At 39.6% G+C, this 12844-nt stretch overlaps 1 pseudogene; it reads left to right on the forward strand.

Moving 5' to 3' along the window:
- Positions 1 to 7945: 7945 nt before the first annotated feature.
- Positions 7946 to 9463, forward strand: LOC124030131 (annotated as a pseudogene).
- The last annotated feature ends 3381 nt before the right edge of the window (positions 9464 to 12844 follow it).

Below are 12844 nucleotides of genomic sequence, written 5' to 3' on the forward strand. Positions count from 1 at the left end.
GTATTACTATAGTATTACTCCATCCTAATGGGTTATATAGGTCTCTGTCCTGTCCTGTCCTGTCCAGTATTACTATAGTATTATTCCATCCTAATGGTTATATATGTTCTCTGTCCTGTCCAGTATTACTATAGTATTACTCCATCCTAATGGGTTATATATGTTCCTGTCCTGTCCTGTCCTGTCCAGTATTACTATAGTATTACTCCATCCTAATGGGTTATATATGTTCCTGTCCAGGCCAGTATTACTATAGTATTACTCCATCCTAATGGGTTATATATGTTCCTGTCCTCTCCTGTCCTGTCCAGTATTACTATAGTATTAATCCATCCTAATGGGTTATATATGTTCCTGTCCTATCCAGTATTACTATAGTATTACTCCATCCTAATGGGTTATATATGTTCCTGTCGTATCCAGTCCAGTATTACTATAGTATTACTCCATCCTAATGGGTAATATATGTTCCTGTCCTATCCAGTATTACTATAGTATTACTCCATCCTAATGGGTAATATATGTTCCTGTTCTATCCAGTATTTCTATAGTATTACTCCATCCTAATGGGTAATATATGTTCCTGTCCTGTCCAGTATTACTATAGTATTACTCCATCCTAATGGGTTATATATGTTCCTGTCCTGTCCTGTCCAGTATTACTATAGTATTACTCCATCCTAATGGGTTATATATGTTCCTGTCCAGGCCAATATTACTATAGTATTACTCCATCCTAATGGGTTATATATGTTCCTGTCCTGTCCAGTATTACTATAGTATTACTCCATCCTAATGGGTTATATATGTTCCTGTCCTATCCAGTATTACTATAGTATTACTCCATCCTAATGGGTTATATATGTTCCTGTCCTATCCAGTCCAGTATTACTATAGTATTACTCCATCCTAATGGGTAATATATGTTCCTGTCCTATCCAGTATTACTATAGTATTACTCCATCCTAATGGGTTATATATGTTCCTGTCCTGTCCAGTATTACTATAGTATTACTCCATCCTAATGGGTTATATATGTTCCTGTTCTATCCAGTATTACTATAGTATTACTCCATCCTAATGGGTTATATATGTTCCTGTCCTCTGTCCAGTATTACTATAGTATTACTCCATCCTAATGGGTTATATATGTTCCTGTCCTGTCCTGTCCAGTATTACTATAGTATTACTCCATCCTAATGGGTTATATATGTTCCTGTCCAGTTCTATTCAGTATTTCTATAGTATTACTCCATCCTAATGGGTTATATATGGTCCTGTCCAGTTCTATCCAGTATTACTATAGTATTACTCCATCCTAATGGGTTATATATGTTCCTGTCCTGTCCAGTATTACTATAGTATTACTCCATCCTAATGGGTTATATATGTTCCTGTCCTGTCCAGTATTACTATAGTATTACTCCATCCTAATGGGTTATATATGTTCCTGTCCTGTCCAGTATTACTATAGTATTACTCCATCCTAATGGGTTATATATGTTCCTGTCCTGTCCAGTATTACTATAGTATTACTCCATCCTAATGGGTTATATATGTTCCTGTCCAGGCCAGTATTACTATAGTATTACTCCATCCTAATGGGTTATATAGGGTCCTGTCCTGTCCTGTCCTGTCCAGTATTACTATAGTATTACTCCATCCTAATGGGTTATATATGTTCCTGTCCTGTCCTGTCCAGTATTACTATAGTATTACTCCATCCTAATGGGTTATATATGTTCCTCGTCCTGTCCAGTATTACTATAGTATTACTCCATCCTAATGGGTTATATATGTTCCTGTCCTAGTCCAGTATTACTATAGTATTACTCCATCCTAATGGGTTATATATGTTCCTGTCCTATCCAGTATTACTATAGTATTACTCCATCCTAATGGGTTATATATGTTCCTGTCCTGTCCAGTATTACTATAGTATTACTCCATCCTAATGGGTTATATATGTTCCTGTCCTGTCCAGTATTACTATAGTATTACTCCATCCTAATGGGTTATATATGTTCCTGTCCTGTCCAGTATTACTATAGTATTACTCCATCCTAATGGGTTATATATGTTCCTGTCCTATCCAGTATTACTATAGTATTACTCCATCCTAATGGGTTATATATGTTCCTGTCCTGTCCAGTATTACTATAGTATTACTCCATCCTAATGGGTTATATATGTTCCTGTCCTGGCCAGTATTACTATAGTATTACTCCATCCTAATGGGATATATATGGTCCTGTCCTGTCCTGTCCAGTATTACTATAGTATTACTCCATCCTAATGGGTTATATATGTTCCTGTCCTGGCCAGTATTACTATAGTATTACTCCATCCTAATGGGTTATATATGTTCCTGTCCAGGCCAGTATTACTATAGTATTACTCCATCCTAATGGGTTATATATGGTCCTGTCCTGTCCTGTCCAGTATTACTATAGTATTACTCCATCCTAATGGGTTATATATGTTCCTGTCCTGTCCAGTTATATATGTTCCTGTTCTATCAGTATTACTATGAGTATTACTCATCCTAATGGGTTATATATGTTCCTGTCACTGTCCCAGTATTACTATAGTATTACTCCATCCTAATGGGTTATATATGTTCCTGTTCTGTCCAGTATTACTATAGTATTACTCCATCCTAATGGGTTATATATGTTCCCTGTCCTGTCCAGTATTACTATAGTATTACTCCATCCTAATGGGTTATATATGTTCCTTCCTGTCAGTATTACTATAGTATTACTCCATCCTAATGGGTTATATATGTTCCTGTCCCTGTCCAGTATTACTATAGTATTACTCCATCCTAATAGGTTATATATGTTCCTTCCTGTCAGTGTACTATAGTATTACTCCATCCCCCTAATGGGTTATATATGTTCCTGTCTGTCCAGTATTACTATAGTATTACTCCATCCCTAATAAGGTTATATATGTTCCTGTCCTGTCAGTATTACTATAGTATTACTCCATCTAATGGGTTATATATGTTCCTGTCCTGTCCTGTCCAGTATTACTATAGTATTACTCCATCTAATGGGTTATATATGTTCAGTATTACTGTATTACTCCATCCTATGTTCCTGTCAGTATTACTATAGTATTACTCCATCCTAATGGGTTATATATGTTCCTGTCCTGTCAGTCCTGTCAGTATTACTATAGTATTACTCCATCCTAATGGGTTATATATGTTCCTGTTCTATCAGTATTACTATGAAGTATTACTCCATCCTAATGGGTTATATGTTCCTGTCAGTATTACTGTATTACTCCATCTAATGGGTTATATATGTTCCTGTCCTATCCAGTATTACTATAGTATTACTCCATCCTAATGGGTTATATATGTTCCTGTCCTTCCTGTCCAGTATTACTATAGTATTACTCCATCCTAATGGGTAATATATATCTATGTATTAGGATGGAGTAATACTATAGTATATATGTTCAGTCCATAACTATAGTATTACTCCATCCTAATGGGTAATATATATGTTCCTGTCCTATCCAGTATTACTATAGTATTACTCCATCCTAATGGGTTATATATGTTCCTGTCCTATCCAGTATTACTATAGTATTACTCCATCCTAATGGGTTATATATATGTTCCTGAATAGAACTGGCCAGTATTACTATAGTATTACTCCATCCTAATGGGTTATATATGTTCCTGTCCTATCCAGTATTACTATAGTATTACTCCATCCTAATGGGTTATATATGTTCCTGTCCTGTCCAGTATTACTATAGTATTACTCCATCCTAATGGGTTATATATGTTCCTGTCCAGGCCAGTATTACTATAGTATTACTCCATCCTAATGGGTTATACTCCATGTTCCTGGTTCTATCCAGTTACTATCCTAATGTTCCTGGTCCAGTAGGACTGTCAGTATTACTCCATCCTAATGGGTTATACTATGTAACTCCTTCCTGTCTGTCCTGTCCAGTATTACTATAGTATTACTCCATCCTAATGGGTTATATATGTTCCTGTCCTAGGCCAGTATTACTATAGTATTACTCCATCCTAATGGGTTATATATGTTCCTGTCCTGTCCAGTATTACTATAGTATTACTCCATCCTAATGGGTTATATATGTTCTGTTCTGTCCAGTATTACTATAGTATTACTCCATCCTAATGGGTTATATATGTTCCTGTCCTGTCCAGTATTACTATAGTATTACTCCATCCTAATGGGTTATATATGTTCCTGTCCTGTCCAGTATTACTATAGTATTACTCCATCCTAATGGGTTATATATGTTCCTGTCTGTCCAGTATTACTATAGTATTACTCCATCCTAATGGGTTATATATGTTCCTGTCAGTATTACTATAGTATTACTCCATCCTAATGGGTTATATATGTTCCTGTCCTGTCCAGTATTACTATAGTATTACTCCATCCTAATGGGTTATATATGTTCCTGTCCTGTCCAGTATTACTATAGTATTACTCCATCCTAATGGGTTATATATGTTCCTGCAGCTCCTGTCAGTATTACTATAGTATTACTCCATCCTAATGGGTTATATATGTTCCTGTCCAGTCCAGTATTACTATAGTATTACTCCATCCTAATGGGTTATATATGTTCCTGTTGGGTCATGTCCAGTATTACTATAGTATTACTCCATCCTAATGGGTTATATATGTTTCCTGTCCTGTCCTGTCCTGTCCAGTATTACTATAGTATTACTCCATCTAATGGGTTATATATGTTCCTGTCCTATCCAGTCCAGTATTACTATAGTGAGGTTATATATGTTCCTGTCCTCCATCCTAATGGTAATATATGTTCCTGTCCTATCCAGTATTACTATAGTATTACTCCATCCTAATGGGTTATATATGTTCCTGTCCTGTCCAGTATTACTATAGTATTACTCCATCCCTAATGGGTTATATATGTTCCTGTTCTATCCAGTATTACTATAGTATTACTCCATCTAATAGGTTATATATGTTCCTGTCCTGTCAGTATTACTATAGTATTACTCCATCCTAATGGGTTATATATGTTCCTGTCCTGTCCTGTCCAGTATTACTATAGTATTACTCCATCTAATGGGTTATATATGTTCCTGTCCAGTTCTATTCAGTATTTCTATAGTATTACTCCATCCTAATGGGTTATATATGGTCCTGTCAGTTCTATCAGTATTACTGGTATTACTCCATCCTAATGGGTTATATATGTTCCTGTCCTGTCCAGTATTACTATAGTATTACTCCATCTAATGGGTTATATATGTTCCTGTCTGTCCAGTATTACTATAGTATTACTCCATCCTAATGGGTTTATATGTTCCTGTCTGTCCAGTATTACTATAGTATTACTCCATCCTAATAGGTTATATATGTTCCTGTTCTATCTGTCTGTCCAGTATTACTATAGTATTACTCCATCCTAATGGGTTATATATGTTTCCTGTCTGTCTGTCCTGTCAGTATTACTATAGTATTACTCCATCCTAATGGGTTATATATGTTCCTGTCTGTCCAGTATTACTATAGTATTACTCCATCCTAATGGGTTATATATGTTCCTGTCCTATCCAGTATTACTATAGTATTACTCCATCTAATGGGTTATATATGTTCCTGTTCTATCCAGTATTACTATAGTATTACTCCATCCTAATGGGTTATATATGTTCCTGTCCCTGTCAGTATTACTATAGTATTACTCCCATCCTAATAGGTTATATATGTTCCTGTCCTGTCAGTATTACTATAGTATTACTCCATCTAATGGGTTATATATGTTCCTGTCCTGTCCAGTATTACTATAGTATTACTCCATCCTAATAGGTTATATATGTTCCTGTCAGTATTACTATAGTATTACTCCATCCTAATGGGTTATATATGTTCCTGTCCTGTCAGTATTACTATAGTATTACTCCATCCTAATAGGTTATATATGTTTCCTGTCCTGTCAGTATTACTATAGTATTACTCCATCTAATGGGTTATATATGTTCCTGTCCTGTGTCTGTCCAGTATTACTAGTATTACTCCATCCTAATGGGTTATATATGTTCCTGTCCTGTCCAGTATTACTATAGTATTACTCCATCCTAATGGGTTATATATGTTCCTGTCCAGGCCAGTATTACTATAGTATTACTCCATCCTAATGGGTTATATATGTTCCTGTCTGTCCTGTCCTGTCAGTATTACTATAGTATTACTCCATCCTAATGGGTTATATATGTTCCTGTCCTGTCCTGTCAGTATTACTATAGTATTACTCCATCCTAATGGGTTATATATGTTCCTGTCTATCAGCATTACTATGATATTACTCATCCTAATGGGTTATATATGTTCCTGTCTATCAGTCAGTATTACTATAGTATTACTCCATCCTAATGGGTAATATATGTTCCTATCCTATCAGTATTACTATAGTATTACTCCATCCTAATGGGTTATATATGTTCCTGTCCTGTCCTGTCAGTATTTATAGTATTACTCCATCCTAATGGTTAATATATGTTCCTGTCCTATCCAGTATTACTATAGTATTACTCCATCCTAATGGGTTATATATGTTCTGTCCAGTTCTATTCAGTATTTCTATAGTATTACTCCCATCCTAATGGGTTATATATGGTCCTGTCTGTCCAGTATTACTATAGTATTACTCCATCCTAATGGGTTATATATGTTCCTGTCTGTCCAGTATTACTATAGTATTACTCCATCTAATGGGTTATATATGTTCCTGTCCAGGCCAATTATTACTATAGTATTACTCCATCCTAATAGGTTATATATGTTCCTGTCCTGTCCAGTATTACTATAGTATTACTCCATCCTAATGGGTTATATGTTCTGTCCTGTCCAGTATTACTATAGTATTACTCCATCTAATGGGTTATACATGTTCCTGTCGAGGCCAGTATTACTATAGTATTACTCCATCTAATGGGTTATACATGTTCCTGTCCAGGCCAGTATTACTATAGTATTACTCCATCCTAATGGGTTATATATGTTCCTGTCCTGTCCAGTATTACTATAGTATTACTCCATCCTAAGGGATTCTATATGGTCTATAGTATTACTATAGTATTACTCCATCCTAAGGGATTCTATATGGTCCTATCCAGTATTACTATAGTATTACTTCATCCCAAGGGATTCTATATGGTCTATAGTATTACTATAGTATTACTCCATCCTACGGGATTCTATATGGTCTATAGTATTACTATAGTATTACATCCTAAGGGATTCTATGGTCCTATCCAGTATTACTATAGTATTACTTCATCCTAAGGGATTCTATATGGTCTATAGTATTACTATAGTATTACTCCATCTAAGGGATTCTATATGGTTCTATCAGTATTACTATAGTATTACTTCATCCTAAGGGATTCTATATGGTCCTGTCAGTCCTATCCAGTTATATCTGATTCTATCTGGTTCTGGCCAGTATTCCTCCCTCCTTCCCTCATCGGTAACCCAGGTGGTGGTTCTGTCCTGTTCTATCCGGTTCTGATCAGTTATATCTGGTACTAACCAGTATTCTCCTCCCTCTGCAGTAACTCCAGGTGGTGGTTCTGACCAGATCTATCTGGTACAGAACCAGTATTCTCCTCCTCTGCAGTAACCCAGGTGGTGGTTCTGACCAGTTCTATCTGGTACGAACCTCAGTATTCTCCCTCTCCCTCTGCAGTAACCCAGGTGGTGGTTCTGACCAGTTCTATCTGGTTCTAACCAGTATTCTCCTCCCTCTGCAGTAACCCAGGTGGTGGTTCTGACCAGTTCTATCTGGTTCTAACCAGTATTCTCCTCCCTCTGCAGTAACCCAGGTGGTGGTTCTGACCAGTTCTATCTGGTTCTAACCAGTATTCTCCTCTCCCTACAGTAACCCAGGTGGTGGTTCTGACCAGTTCTATCTGGTTCTAACCAGTATTCTCCTCCCTCTGCAGTAACCCAGGTGGTGGTACAGCAGCCGCTGCTAAGAGACGTACCCGGCCAGATAACGTGTCCCCACTGTCAGGTCCCGGTTCTGACAGAGACCACACACACCCCTGGACTGTTCACCTGGCTCATCTTTTGGAGCCCTCTTCTGCTTCCTGTGAGTTTGACACACACAGGCCGACACACATACACATGCACATACAGGAATACACACATACACATGCACATACAGGGAATACACACATACACATGCACATACAGGAATACACATGCACATACAGGAATACACACACACACATGCACATACAGGAATGCACATACACATGCACATACAGGAATACACACACACACACATGCACATACAGAATACACACACACATACACACATGCACATACAGAATACACATACACATGCACATACAGGAATACACACATACATGCACATACAGGAATACACACACATGCACATACAGGAATACACACATACACATGCACACATACAGGAATACACACACACACATGCACATACGGGCCACACACATACACATGCACATACAAGGAATACACACATACACATACACATACAGGAACACACACATACACATGCACATACAGGAATACACACATACACATGCACATACAGGAATACACACACACACATGCACATACAGGAATACACACATACACATGCACATACAGGAATACACACATACACATGCACATGGGGAACACACACACACACACATGCACATACAGGAATACACATACACATGCACATACAGGAATACACACATACACATGCACATACAGGAATACACACACATGCACATACAGGAATACACACATACACATGCACATACAAGGAATACACACACACATGCACATACAGGAATATACACACATACACATGCACACAGAATACACACATACACATGCACATACAGGAATACACACACACACACATGCACATACAGGAATACACACATACACATGCACATACAGGAATACACACATACACATGCACATACAGGAATACATACATACACATGCACATACAGGAATACACACACATGTACATACAGGAATACATTACATTACATTTAAGTCATTGTGGACTCTTATCCAGAACGACACACATGTACATACAGGAATACACAGCTTTTTTGTTTGTTGAAGCTTTTTATACTCTCACACACTGAATATCCTCTCTCTCTCTTTTGTCCCCCCCTCTCTCTCTCTCTCTGTCCCCCACCCTCTCTCTCTCTCTCTCTCTCTCTCTTTCTCCCCCCCCCTCTCTCTCTCTTTGTCCCTCCCCCTTTCTCTCTCTCTTTGCCCCCCCCACCGCCCACTCTCTCTCTCTTTGTCCCCCCCTCTCTCTAGGTGCATGATATTCTCTTGTCTTCCGTTCTGTGTTGAGTCCTGTCAGGACGTAGAACACCGCTGCCCCCAACTGCAAGACAGTGATCCACATCCACAAACGCATGTGAACAGACCAAGATGAGACATCCTAGCGCATGTGAACAGACAAAGACACCACAAAGTGATCCTTACCTATATGAATCTATTCCAGTAGTGTAGATCCTCTGAGGGAAACTGCAAACCCAGTTTAATGCACCAGGATTGGAAAGACAATGGGCTCCTACTGTCTGTCGCTGAAATCACTGCTGCAGTACCAACTTTTCATCTACTGGGAAGGTGTGACAGGTATTATTATAAGTCTCATTTACTATATCGTAAAAATTCATGAAATCAAAATGTGCTTCTTGGTCTTAATTTCAAGGTTAAGGTTAGGTATTATGGTCAGCAGTGTGGTTATATTTGATGACTTTGTGGCTGTGCCAGCTAGTGACCTCTACAGAGCTGCCTCCAGGGCAAGATTCATGCCAATAAATGCCGACCTGCCCCTAATCAGGGGGAACAGGTTAAAGAGTAGACAGACAGACACATGTACGTGCCAAGACCACGTTTAATAGGTTTTATACTGATTGTAAATGAAGCTTTTCAATTAACACAGAACGTATTGTTCTTTGCAATGAATAAAAGTCAAGTTTATTGATTGGTTGTTTACTTTAAATGGTTTTAATAATCTCAATAATAATGGTCATTGTATTATTATTTTCAGAAACACATACTCACACATTCCACATGGTGGTGCTATTCCACATGAACCCACCACCTCCAAACCACCTGTAGTGGTGTTAATGATGTAGCTGGATTGGACTGGACTGATCTGGGCCTTTATTCACTAAGAGTCTCAAGTAGAAGAGCTGAGATGGGCCTTTATTCACTAAGAGTCTCAGAGTAGAAGAGCTGGACTGATCTAGGCCTGTATTCACTAAGAGTCTCAGAGTAGAAAGAGCTGGACACAGGCCTTTATTCACTGTAGAGTCTCAGAGTGAAAAGAGCTGGACTGATCTGGGCTGTGTTACTAAGAGTCTCAAGTAGAAGAGCTGGACTGAGCCTGTATTCACTAAGAAGTCTCAGAGTAGAAAGCTGGACACAGGCTTTATTCACCTAAGAGTCTCCAGTAGAAGAAAAGAGCGGACTGATCTGGGCCATATATTTTAAAGTCTCAGAGTAGAAGAGCTGGACTGATCTGGGCCTGTATTCACTAAGAGTCTCAAGTGAAAGAGCTGGACTGATCTGGGCCTGTATTACTAAGACTCAGGTAGAAGAGCTGGACTGATCGGGCTGTATTCACTAAGAGTCTTAAAGATAGAGAGCTGGACTGGGCCTTTATTCACTAAGAGTCTCAGAGTAGAAGAGCTGGACTGGGCCTGTATTCACTAAGAGTCTCAGAGTAGAAGAGCTGGACTGATCTGGGCCTGTATTCACTAAGAGTCTCAGAGTAGAAGAGCTGGACTGATCTGGGCCTGTATTCACTAAGAGTCTCAGAGTAGAAGAGCTGGACTGATCTGGGCCTTTATTCACTAAGAGTCTCAGAGTAGAAGAGCTGGACTGATCTGTGCCTGTATTCACTAAGAGTCTCAGAGTAGAAGAGCTGGACTGGGCCTTTATTCACTAAGAGTCTCAGAGTAGAAGAGCTGGACTGGGCCTTTATTCACTAAGAGTCTCAGAGTAGAAGAGCTGGACTGGGCCTGTATTCACTAAGAGTCTCAGAGTAGAAGAGCTGGACTGATCTGGGCCTGTATTCACTAAGAGTCTCAGAGTAGAAGAGCTGGACTGGGCCTGTATTCACTAAGAGTCTCAGAGTAGAAGAGCTGGACTGGGCCTGTATTCACTAAGAGTCTCAGAGTAGAAGAGCTGGACTGGGCCTGTATTCACTAAGAGTCTCAGAGTAGAAGAGCTGGACTGATCTGGGCCTGTATTCACTAAGAGTCTCAGAGTAGAAGAGCTGGACTGATCTGGGCCTGTATTCACTAAGAGTCTCAGAGTAGAAGAGCTGGACTGGGCCTTTATTCACTAAGAGTCTCAGAGTAGAAGAGCTGGACTGATCTGGGCCTGTATTCACTAAGAGTCTCAGAGTAGAAGAGCTGGACTGGGCTGGTATTCTGGGCCTGTTTGTGGTCCGTCACTGGCCCCATTCATTCAGGTCATCATGTTGTTACTAGGCTAGTTGAGACATTATAAGACACACTAATCTACACTGCTGACGTGTGTGTGTGTGTGTGTGTGTGTGTGTGTGTGTGTGTGTGTGTGTGTGTGTGTGTGTGTGTGTGTGTGTGTGTGTGTGTGTGTGTGTGTGTGTGTGTGTGTGTGTGTGTGTGTGTGTGTGTGTGTGTGTGTGTGTGTGTGTGTGTGTGTGCTACTGGAGATGATGACAGGAACCTTCTATGTTTAGCCTCTATTACTGGCATCTTTTAAGAACTCTATTGTCTCGTCATTAACACCACTGCTCCTAACTACTCTCTCAGTACAGTACAGTACAGTCTCAGGGGCTGCACTAATAAACAGTCTCAGGGGCTGTACTAATAAACAGTCTCAGGGGCTGCACTAATAAACAGTCTCAGGGGCTGTACTAATAAACAGTCTCAGGGGCTGTACTAATAAACAGTCTCAGGGGCTGCACTAATAAACAGTCTCAGGGGCTGTACTAATAAACAGTCTCAGGGGCTGCACTAATAAACAGTCTCAGGGGCTGCACTAATAAACAGTCTCAGGGGCTGCACTAATAAACAGTCTCAGGGGCTGTACTAATAATAAACAGTCTCAGGGGCTGCACTAATAAACAGTCTCAGGGGCTGCACTAATAAACAGTCTCAGGGGCTGCACTAATAAACAGTCTCAGGGGCTGCACTAATAAACAGTCTCAGGGGCTGCACTAATAAACAGTCTCAGGGGCTGCACTAATAAACAGTCTCAGGGGCTGCACTAATAAACAGTCTCAGGGGCTGCACTAATAAACAGTCTCAGGGGCTGCACTAATAAACAGTCTCAGGGGCTGCACTAATAAACAGTCTCAGGGGCTGCACTAATAAACAGTCTCAGGGGCTGCACTAATAAACAGTCTCAGGGGCTGCACTAATAAACAGTCTCAGGGGCTGCACTAATAAACAGTCTCAGGGGCTGCACTAATAAACAGTCTCAGGGGCTGCACTAATAAACAGTCTCAGGGGCTGCACTAATAAACAGTCCCAGGGGCTGCACTAATAAACAGTCTCAGGGTAGGAGTGCTGATCTAGGACCAGGTAACGACTCTCTCAGTACAGTACAGGGTCTGTACTAATAAACAGTCTCAGGGTAGGAGTACTGTTCTAGGACCAGGTCCCCCCATGTCCATGTAATCTTATTCACACACACACACACACACACACACACACACACACACACACACACACACACACACACACACACACACACACACACACACACACACACACACACACACACACACACACACACACACA

Source organism: Oncorhynchus gorbuscha, unplaced genomic scaffold (genome assembly GCF_021184085.1).
Source record: "Oncorhynchus gorbuscha isolate QuinsamMale2020 ecotype Even-year unplaced genomic scaffold, OgorEven_v1.0 Un_scaffold_9354, whole genome shotgun sequence".
Taxonomy (NCBI): domain Eukaryota; kingdom Metazoa; phylum Chordata; class Actinopteri; order Salmoniformes; family Salmonidae; genus Oncorhynchus; species Oncorhynchus gorbuscha.